The 11608-nt window shown below is 39.9% G+C and overlaps 1 non-coding gene and 2 pseudogenes across 1 annotated transcript; 2 read left to right on the top strand and 1 right to left on the bottom strand.

Moving 5' to 3' along the window:
* On the top strand, positions 1–10088 carry LOC102284647 (probable ribosome biogenesis protein RLP24 pseudogene; annotated as a pseudogene).
* On the top strand, positions 1467–1538 carry TRNAA-UGC (transfer RNA alanine (anticodon UGC)). Its single transcript has one exon. It is a non-coding gene; the product is annotated as a tRNA-Ala (tRNA).
* Positions 9337–9464, bottom strand: LOC138987320 (U6 spliceosomal RNA; annotated as a pseudogene).
* Positions 10089–11608: the final 1520 nt, after the last annotated feature.

The following is an 11608-nucleotide window of genomic DNA, read 5'->3' as shown; positions in this document are numbered from 1 at the left end:
ATGGAGGTAAGGAAAAGTAAAAGTTACTCAGCCACGTCTGACTCTTTGCAACCCCATGGACTGTGATGAATTCTCCAAACCAGAATACTGGAGTAGGTTTGCCAGGCCCTCCTCCATGGGATCTTTGCAACCCAGGGATCGAACCCAGGTCTCCCAAATTATAAGTGGATTCTTTACCATCTGAGCCACCAGAGAAACCCAAGAAAACTGAAGTGGGTAGCCTATCCCTTCTCCAGGGGATTCTTCCCTACCCAAGAATCAAACCGGGGTCTCCTGCATTGCAGGTAGACTCTTTACCAGCTGAGCTAGAGGGAAGCCCACCTTGGGTCTAAAGAGAGCAGAAAATAAAGTCAGAGGGCGAGGCTGAGCCTCTCCAGCACCCAAGCCACTAATAGCCTCGGCGGACAGTGAGCAAACTGAAAATAAAAACTGGGAAAGTGGGAGTGGAGATGCAGGCCTATCTTCACTTGGATCAGAGAAGAGTGAAAAATAAACACAAAACCGTCTCTCCTGAGAATTCTCTATCCCATGCCTCCACTTATACGTGTTTACCTTGGGACATACTCTCCTTATCTGTATGAACCAAACACTCCAAGATGAAAATTTAGAGTGTTTCTGGGTTGGCAGGGCAGAGAGACAGCTGGGAGAAGCAAACCCAAACTTCCTCTTGAAGAATATGATTAAACTCAGGCCTCAAATATTTCCCACAAAGTTTCAACATGACTCACAATTTTTTTAAAAAGCCTCTGACTGCTCGAAGAAACAAATCCCTATAAGCGGAAACAACCAGCTAGAGGAACATACCCATAAAGATCAGAAATATGTTTTTTTTTTTAATTAAAAAAAAATTTTGGCTGCATTGAGTCTCCATTGCTGCACATGGGCTTTCTCTAGTTGCAGTGAGTGGGGTCTACTCTCCCTTGTGGTGCCTGGGCCTCTCATTGCAGTGGTTTCTCTTGTTGTAAAACATGGACTCGAGACGCTTGGGCTTCAGTAGTTGCAGCCCCCCAGGCTCTGGGGCTTAGTCTCAGTAGCTGGGATACACAGGATTTAGTGGGCTGTGGGTGGGGTCCCGTGCCATGTGGGATCTTTCCAGACCAAGGATTGAACCCGTGTCCCCAGCATTGCAAGTTGGATTCTTAACCACTGGACCACCAGGAAAGTCCCAAGATACTGCTATTTTGAACTATAAACTATAGTTTAATTTTGTTTAATTTGTTGAAATAAATTAGAGGGAATTAAAAGTACAACCAAGAAAAATCAAATAGCAATGACTGAAAGTCTAGGCAAGTAACAATAGAGTCTAAAAATCCTGGATATTTTCCTTTGTTTAATTTCACTAGAGAAATTTAGGAACCCTTGACTGCCAGAAAAACCAACAATAGGGTAACTGGAAGGATTGGTATATGCAGCATGATTCCTGGCTGTAATCACTGTATTGAAATTCACCATACTAAAGTTTGTCAGGGGATGTAGCTCAGTGGTAGAGCGCATGCTTTGCATGTATGAGGCCCCGGGTTCAATCCCTGGCATCTCCATATTTTGGGCTTCCCACCTGGCTCAGTGGTAAAGAATCTGCCTGCTAGTGCAGAGGATGCACAAGATGCAGGTTTGATCTCTTGGCTCAGGAAGATCCTCTGGAGTAGGAAATAGCAACCCATTCCATTATTCTTGTCTGGAAAATTCCATCAGCAGAGGAGCCTGGCAGACTACAGTCCATGGGGTCACAAGGAGTTGGACATGACTGAGTATGTGCGTGCACACACACATACACACACATGCCTGCAAGTTATAGAGACTGGTAAAGGTTTTAATTTAGAACTGCTGACCTTGGTTAAACTTCTCAGAATTTTTTTTGATAAAATATACGTAACATAGTACTTACCATTTTAACCATCTTTAAGTGTACAACTCAGTGGATTCTCATTACTTTTTAAGTCTTCTCTTTGTTCTTGATGTTTTGTTGTTCAGTCACTAAGTCAAGTCCAACTCTGCGACCCCATGGACTGCAGCACACCAGGCTTCCCTGTCCTCCACTATCTCCTGGAGTTTGCTCAAACTCATGTCCATTGAGTCAGTGATGCTAACCATCCCATCCTTTGCCTCCACCTTCTCCTCTTGCCTTCAGTCTTTCCCAGCATCAGGATCTTTTCTAACGAGTCAGCTCTGTGCATCAGGTGGCCAAAGTATTGGAGCTTTACCTTCAGCATCAGGCCTTCTAATGAATATTCAGGGTTGATTTCTTTAGGATTGACTGATTTGATCTCCTTGCAGTCCAAGAGACTCTTAAGACTCTTCTCCAGCACCACAGTTCAAACGCATCAATTCTTCTGTGCTTAGCCTTCTTTATGGTCCAACTCTCACATCTGTACATGACTACATGAAAAACCATAGCTTTGGCTAGACAGACCTTTGTAGGAAAAGTGATGTCTGCTTTTTAATAGTCTGTTTAGGTTTGTCATAGGTTTCCTTCCAAGGAGCAAGCATCTTTTAATTTCATGGCTGCAATCAACGTCCACAGTGATTTCAGAGCCTAGGAAAAGAAAATCTGTCACGGCTTCCACTTTTTCCCCTTCTATTTGCCATGAAGTGATGGGACCAGATGCCATGATCTTAGTTTTTTGGTGATGGTTTTATAACATGGTGAATATAACCAATACCACTGAATCATATATTTAAAATTGCTTCAAATGGCAAATTTCACATTATGTGTATTTTACCAGAATAATAAAATATGTAAGAAGAATACCAGAAAGATAAATTTAAAAATCTGGAAATTTAAAAAACATATTTTCAAATGATTGATGGTCAAGGAAGAAATCATCATGGAAACTAGAAAATAGATCATACCATTGTAAATCAACTATACTTCAATTTAAAAAGTAAAAAAAAAATACTTGAAACTAAAATATTACAGGTCAAATTTTTTGGCATGCAGCGAAAGTAGTACTTATAGAGAAATAATATATTTAAATAGTGTATTAATGACCTATTGCTATATAAGTAATTGCCCCAAAACTTAATGATTCAGTTTTAGCAGCAAGTATTTGTTATCTCTTACATTTAATTTCAAAAGCAGCTTTGTTGAATGGTCCTCAGAATCTCTAATGAGGTTGCAGTCATCTGAAGGCTTGACTGGGGCTGGAGGATGTACTTTAAGTGTCTCAGTCATCTTGTTGGCAACTTGGTACATCCTGTTAGCAGGAGGCCTCCATTCCTGTCCTTGTGGATTTCCTCACAGGGCTGATTGGGTTCACACAACCTAGTGGCTGATTTACCCCAGAGCAAACATCCCAAGGTACTGAGGTTGAAGCCACAATGCCTGTTATAATCTAGTCTCAAAGTCACACAGCATCACTACTACCATCATAGAAACCAACCCTGATTCACTGAGGGAGGAAACTACTCAAGGGTGTGAATATTAAGTGGCAAGGACCTTCAAGGACCATTAGGAGCTTACTACTAGAAACAGTGAAAATATTCAAAACATTTTTTCAGGGCCTCCATCATGGTCCACTGGCTAAGACTCCATGCTCTCATTGCAGGGGACTCAGGTTCCACCTCTGGTCAGAGAACTAGATCCTACATGCTGCAACTGCAGCTAAAGATTTTACATGCCGCCACGAAAACCTGCTACAGCCAAACAAATAAAATAAAAGCATTTTTAAATTAAATTCCAAATATACAAAGAACTGAAACAAATAGGGCAAAAAGTCCAAACCTTTGGAAGAAAATATAGCAAAATGTCTTTAAGAACTTTGGCTAAGAAGAATTTCTTAAAGATGTAAATAAATGCATAGCGTTAAGGAGAAGATTGATGAATTTAGCCACTTTAAAATGAATGGCTTTTTATCAAAGAGAATGAAACGAAAAGCAACCAAACAGAAAAATGGGCAAAATACATTTTTAAAATTTATTTATTTTTTATTGAAGGATAATTGCTTTACAAATTTTGCTGTTTTCTGTCAAACCTCAACATGAATCAGCCATCAGATCAGATCAGATCAGTCGCTCAGTCGTGTCCGACTCTTTGCGACCCCGTGAATCGCAGCACACCAGGCCTCCCTGTCCATCACCAACTCCCAGAGTTCACTCAGACTCACGTCCATCGAGTCAGTGATGCCATCCAGCCATCTCATCCTCTGTCGTCCCCTTCTCTTCCTGCCCCTAATCCCTCCCAGCATCAGAGTCTTTTCCAATGAGTCAACTCTTCGCAGGAGGTGGCCAAAGTACTGGAGTTTCAGCTTTAGCATCATTCCTTCCAAAGAAATCCCAGGGCTGATCTCCTTCAGAATGGACTGGTTGGATCTCCTTGCAGTCCAAGGGACTCTCAAGAGTCTTCTCCCAACACCACAGTTCAAAAGCATCAATTCTTCGGCTCTCAGCCTTCTTCACAGTCCAACTCTCACATCCATACATGACCACAGGAAAAACCATAGTCTTGACTAGACGAACCTTTGTTGGCAAAGTAATGTCTCTGCTTTTGAATATGCTATCTAGGTTGGTCATAACTTTCCTTCCAAGGAGTAAGCGTCTTTTAATTTCATGGCTGCAGTCACCATCTGCAGTGATTTTGGAGCCCAGAAAAATAAAGCCATAGGTGTACATATATCCCCTCCCTTTTGAACCTCCCTCCCATCTCCCTCCCATCTCCCTCCCATCTCCCTCCCCATCCCACCCCTCTAGGTTGATACAGAGCCCCTATTTGAGTTTCCTGAGCCATACAGCAAATTCCTGTTGACTATCTATTTTACACATGGTTATGTAAGTTTCCATGTTACTCTTTCCATACATCTCTCCTCCCTCTCCTCCCCTCTCCCCATGTTGATAAGTCCCTTCTCTGTGTCTATTTCTCCATTGTTGCCCTGTAAATACATTTTTCAGTACCATTTTTCTAGATTCTGTATATATGCATTAGAAAATGATCTTTATCTTTCTCTTTCTGACTCACTTCACTCTGTATAATAGGGTCTGCTGCTGCTAAGTCACTTCAGTCGTGTCTGACTCTGTGCGACCCCATAGACGGTAGCCCACCAGGCTCCCTTGTCCCTGGGATTTTCAAGGCAAGAACACTGGAGTGGGTTGCCATTTCCTTCTCCAATGCGTGAAAGTTAAAAGTGAAAGCAAAAAGTGAAAGCAAAGTCGCTCAGTCGTGTCCGACCCTCAGCAACCCCATGGACTGCAGCCTCCTAGGCTCCTCCATCCATGGGATTTTCCTCATCCAACTCATTAGAACTGACTCAAATGTGTTTATTTTTATGGCTGAGTATTGTTACATTGTGTATATGTACCACAACTTCTTTATCCATTCATCATCTGTCAGTGGACATCTAGGTTGCTTCCATGTTCTAGCTATCGTAAATAGAGCTGCAGTGCACAATAGGATACATGTGTCTCTTTCAATTTGGTTTCCTCAGGGTATATATGTAGGAGTGGGATTGCTGGGTCATATGGTTGTTTTATTTCTAGGTTTTAAGGAATCTCCATACCGTCTTCCATAGTGGCTGTATCAATCTCCATTCCCACCAACACTGCAAGAGGGTTCCCTTTTCTCCACACCCTCTCCAGCATTTATTGTTTGTAGACTTTTTGATGAGGGCCATTCTGATCCGTGTGAGGTGATATCTCATTGTAGTTTTGATTTGCATTTTTTTACTAATGAGCGACATTGAGCATCTTTTCACGTGTTTGTTAGCCATCCGTATGTCTTCTTTGGAGAAATGTCTGTTTAGGTCTTTTCCCCACTTTTTGATTGGGTTGTTTGTTTTTCTGGTATTGAGTTGTATGAGCTGCTTGTATATTTTGGAAATTAATCCTTTGTCAGTTGTTTCATTTGCTATTATTATCTCCCATTCTGAGGATTGTCTTTTCACCTTGCTTATAGTTTCGTTTGCTGTGCAAAAGCTTTTAAGTTTAATCAGGTCCAACTTGTTTACTTTTGCTTTTATTTCCGTTACTCTAGGAGGTGGGTCATAGAGGATCTCGCTTTGATTTATGTCATCAAGTGTTCTGCCTATGTTTTCCTCTAAGAGTTTCATAGTTTCTGGTCTTACATTTAGGTCTTTAATCCATTTTTAGTTTATATTTGTGTATGGTGTTAGGAAGTATTCTAATTTCATTGTTTTACATGTAGCTGTCCAGTTTTCCCAGCACCATTTATTGAAGAGACTGTCTTTGCCCAGCAAAAGACATTTTACAGGTTCTTCTGTCCATGGAATTCTCCACACAAGAATACTGGAGTGGGTAGCCATTCTCTTCTTCAAGGGATCTTCCCAACCCAGAGACTGAACCCAGGTCTCCCCATTGCAGGCAAATTCTTTACCGTCTGAGCCACCACAGAAGCCCAGGCTGTTCATAATATCTCCATTCTCTTTGCAGACTTCTATGATTTCATTTTTCTATTGCGATGTTTTGCAGTTTTATAAAATTTAAAGCTTTCTTTACAAATTGAAGTACTGTTAATTTACAATGTTGTGTTAATTTCAACTCTACAGCCACGTGATTTGGTTTTATATGCATTTTTTATCAGATTATTTTCTAATGTAGATTATACAGGAAAAAATTTAAACTTCTATTTGTTCTATATACTTGAAGCAGACACAGTTATCTCTGAAGGTTCTGAATGACAATATTGATAATAGGGAGATTGTACGGTATGGGTCATTTCTCTTTGGCCAGTGTCCCAAGTATATTCCACAAATTTTAGTCTCATTAGATGAGTCCCAAAAAAGGGGTTTCTTAGTTAATTAAACAAAGGAAGTGTTTCATATTATAATCCTCCCTTGAAGAGTCACAGTGCATGTCAGCATCATGAGGCTCTAAGAAGTCCGGTATCAAACAGAGAAGTCTGTTCAACTTTGCTTCACCTAGTACTTCCCAAGCTTGTCAGACCTCTTTCCTGTGACATTTTCCATAATATCTGCTAAATAGTTCCCCTCAACTAGCAATGCCTTCTTGGAATAGTTTTATAGACTAAATAGGATATTTTTTCCCAAATTTACTTACAAAATAAATGCACTATTTTTTAATACATCTTTGGGGATAAATTTGGAGATGGCAATTTTGTTATACTGTTACAGACCACATTATGGCTAGGCTCCCCTGATTACCATTACTCTTCTTTTTTAGAACAACACAAATTTATTATCTCACAGTTCCCGTGAGTAAGGAGTATGGCTACAGGTTAGCTGAGTCATCTGCTCAGTATCTCACAGTGTTGAAGTGGGACACAATCAAGGTGTCCAAAAGGGATACAATCTCATCTGAAGTTCACTGAATGTCGGCAGAGTTCAGTTCCTTATGGTTGTCAGCCTGAGGTCCTTGCTTTCCTGAGGGTTTCTGTCATTATTCTTAAAAATGGAGAGTATATTAATTATCTATTGCTATATAACAAATTACCCCCAAATTTAGTGGCATACAACAACAATAAACTATTACATCTCACAGTTCCTGTGGATCAGGAATGCAGGAGCAATTTGGCAGGGAAGTTCAGAATCTTTCATGAGGTTGCAATTGAGATGTCAACTAGAGTTGTAGTCATCTGAAAGCTTGACTGGGGTTAGGGATCTGCTTCCAAATGGGAAAGTTGCTGTCAGCTGTTGGTAGGAGGCCTCAGTTCCTTTCCATGTGAGTATCTCCCAGAGTTACTTAGAATCTTCATAAAATAGTGACTTGTTCCTCAAAAGCAAGTTTCCCAAGAGACTAAAGCGGAAGACCTACTTTATGACCTACACTCAGGAGGTTCATACTATCACTTTGGGAGAATTCTAAAGATCTCACAAGTCAGTCTTTATTAAATGTGGAGGGGAAGAACACAAGAGAATGAATATCACAAGGCCAGAGTAAATCTTAAATATTCCCACCTCCCATACATGCACAAAAAGTAATTATGTAGTTTAAGAGGTGTTAACTAAATTATTAACAAAATTATTGTGACAATCATTTTGCAATATATGGTGGTGGTTTAGTTGCTAAGTCATGTCCAACTCTTGTAACCCTATGGACTGTAGCCTGCCAGGCTCCTCTGCCTGTGGGATTCTCCAGGCAAGAATACTAGAGTAGATTGCCATTTCCTTCTCCAGGGGATCTTCACAACTCAGGAATCGAACCAGGGTTTCCTGCATTGCAGGCAGATTCTTTAACAACTGAGCTATGAGGGAAGCCCTTGCAATATATAGGCATACCAAATTATCAAGTTATATCCCTTAAGCTTGCACAGTATTACATGTCAATCAGCTCTCAATAAAACTGGGAAATTTTTTTTTCTGAAAAAATATTCCCTTGTATAGAATTACTATATTTTATCCATATATCAATTGATGGACACTTGGGGTGTTTAATACCTTTTGGTTGTAACATTTTTTAAATAAAAAATAAATAAATATCAAAAGGAGAGGATTATTGGGTACCATCTTGGAGCCTAGCTACCAAAGTTGTTGGACTATATTGAAAACAAATATTTCCCTCTCACCTCAGTCTATGACATAATAATCTGGAAAATAATATGTACATACAATTGAATGGGACTAAAGAATAAAGAATATTGAGAGTTAATGAAAGTGTCTTGAATTTTCTTGGCAAGTTACTATTGCTCCAGGATTCCTTGAAGTTCTGTCTTGATTACACCTTGAAAGATGGCTCTGTCCTCATTTTCTATCAGATTATTTATAAGCAAAAATGGATTCCATCTATTCTACATTTCATTCTTTAAGTGAACCATGTTCTCTAGGTTTGTGGTTGAAGAGTCAAAAACTAAAACAAAACAAAAAAAAGACTTTTCCTAGACTGATAGGATGAAAGTTACATGCAAAATGGAATATAGTAGAAGATACTTAGGAATTCAAAGTTTATCAATATCTCAGTGAGGGCATGCATGCTAAGTCTCTTCAGTCATGTCCAACTCTCTGTGACCCTAAGGACTATCCATAGGATTCTCCAGGCAAGAATACTGGAGTGGGTTGCCATGCACTTCTCCAGGGGATCTACCTAACCCAGGGATTGAACCCATGTCTCTTACCTCTCTTGCATTGGCAGGTGGGTTCTTTACCACTAATGCCACCTGGGAAGCTCTATTAACATCTCAGTGTCCTCAAGCAAATTAAGCCTAATAGTCCTTTCTTATAGGAGACTCTGTGCCTGTGTGTTTAAGGGAAAAAAAAAACAAGTATAAATCAAGGTCAATTAAAAAGATTTCTATAAATTTTTCTGGAAGAGGCTTTATAGTATTTTCTCATTTAGATCATTTGCTTAAATATTTCGAAGTAAGTAAAGAACTAAGGACCATTTTGTTGCAGAACATTTAGACTGTTCTGACTAATGCAATGTTTCTTTTTTTTTTTTAATATGGAACACTTCATGAATTTTTGTGTCATCATTGAGCACAAAAATCATTGAGCATCATTCAGGCCATGCTAATCTTCTCTGTATTGTTCCCATTTTAGTATATATACTGCCAAAGCGAGCATCACCTACCTATTTACCTGAATTCCACAGATTTCATGTCAGCTAAATGAGCTTGAAATTTAGTCTGTCTTGGAGAAGCACTTTCTGTGGCAGGGCTATGTCATTTCATCTTAAGCCTGCACATCCCCATGCGAGTTCAACAAGCAGACTGAGAAGTGTTATTTCTGTTCAGCCCTGTTTGCCCAGGCCACAGCATCATGTTTGTTTCCAAAGGTGTTCAGATTCTGTAAAACCAAGTGTTATAAATACTTAAAAAAGAATGAAATCCTCGCAAGATCAGACAGACTAAAGCATTCCGGATAGCAACTATATAGAACTCACAGTGGTAATTCACTTGAATTTGAAAAACGTATTCCATAGATCTCACTGTCAAATAACAGGGAGAGCTATGGAATAAAACCACTGATGTGATGAAGAGAGTTGAAGAGATCAAACAGAAATGCCAAGCTAAATTTATAATGAACAAGTTGAAGAAAAATAAAAAACTATGTAAAGTTCAGAACATTAAAGCAGTCAAGCCAAGCATCCATCTTATCTGGGCCCTTCTTTCAGGTGAAGGAAAGTAGCAGGAAAACAAAAAGGTACAGAATTTACAACAGGATGTTGACATGGAAGATGTTTCTTAAAACTCTTATTGCTTGAAACCATTTCTTTAAGTGAATCTGGAAATCTCCTATGGAGGCATAGAACTTCTAAATTATTGATTTTTTCACATAAGATCACTCAGAAATGGATGAAAGTACTTCTCTCCTACAGCGTTATCTGTGGGACAGCAGGTAGTATGGATGCATCTCAATATTAAACCTTCACTGAGAGATACACTTCTGTAATTCATGAAAATTATGTTTGTAAATACAGAAGTGAACTGTGGACACAAAATGGCCATGCCATTTGGTTGATGGCAGTAGACAGCATTTATGTAGTTCAGTCCAGTTCAGTCGCTCAGTCGTGTCCGACTCTGCGACCCCATGGTCTGCAGTACGCCAGGCCTCCCTGTCCATCACCAACTCCCGGAGCTTACCCAAGCTCATATCCATTGAGTCAGTGATGCCATCCAACCATCTCATCCTCTGTCATCCCCTTCTCCTCCTGCCCTCAGTCTTTCCCAGTATCAGGGTCTTTTTCAATGAGTCAGTTCTTCGCATCAGGTGGCCAAAGTATTGGAGCTTCATCTTCAACATCACTCCTTGCAATGAATATTCAGGACTGATTTCCTTTAGGATTGACTGGTTGGATCTCCTTGCAGTCCAAGGGACTCTCAAGCATCTTCTCCAACACCACAGTTCAAAGCATCAATTCTTCGGCGCTTAACCTTCTTTATGGTCCAACTCCGACATCCATACATGACTACTGGAAAAACCATAGCTTTGACTAGATGGACCTTTGTTGGCAAAGTAATGTCTCTGCTTTTTAATATGCTGTCTAGGTTGGTCATAGCTTTTCTTTCAAAGAGGAAGCATCTTTTAATTTCATGACTGCAGTCATCATCAGCAATGATTTTGGAACCCCCAAAATAAAGTCTGTCACTGATTCCATTGTTACCCATCTATTTGCCTTGACGTGATGGGACCTGATGCCATGATTTTAGTTTTTTGAATGTTGAGTTTTAAGCCAATTTTTTCACTCTCCTCTTTCACTTTCATCAAGAAGCTCTTTAGTTCCTCTTCACTTTCTGCCAAAAGGGTGATATCATCTGCATATTTGAGGTTATCGACATTTCTCCTGGCAATCTTGATTCCACCTTGTGCTTCATCCAGCCCGGCATTTCACATGATGTACTCTGCATGTAAGTTAAATATGCAAGGTGACAATATACAGCCTTGATGTACTCCTTTCCCAATTTGGAACCAGTCTCTTTTTCCATGTCCAGTTCTAACTGTTGCTTCCTGACCTGCATACAGATTTCTCAGGAGGCAGGTAAGATGGTCTGGTATTCCCATCTCTTTCAGAATTTTCCACAGTTTATTGTGGTCCACACAGTCAAAGGCTTTAGCATAGTCAGTGAAGTAGACATTTTTCTGGAATTCTCTTGCTTTTTCTATGATACAACAGATGTTGGCAATTTGATATCCAGTTCCTCTGCCTTTCCTAAATCCAGCTTGAACATCTGGAAGTTCACAGTTCACATACTGTTGAAGCCTGGCTT

The sequence above is a fragment of the Bos mutus genome, chromosome 3 (genome assembly GCF_027580195.1).
Source record: "Bos mutus isolate GX-2022 chromosome 3, NWIPB_WYAK_1.1, whole genome shotgun sequence".
Lineage (NCBI taxonomy): Eukaryota > Metazoa > Chordata > Mammalia > Artiodactyla > Bovidae > Bos > Bos mutus.
Note: the sequence above shows the minus strand (reverse complement) of the source record. Positions and strands in the feature narration are given on the sequence as shown.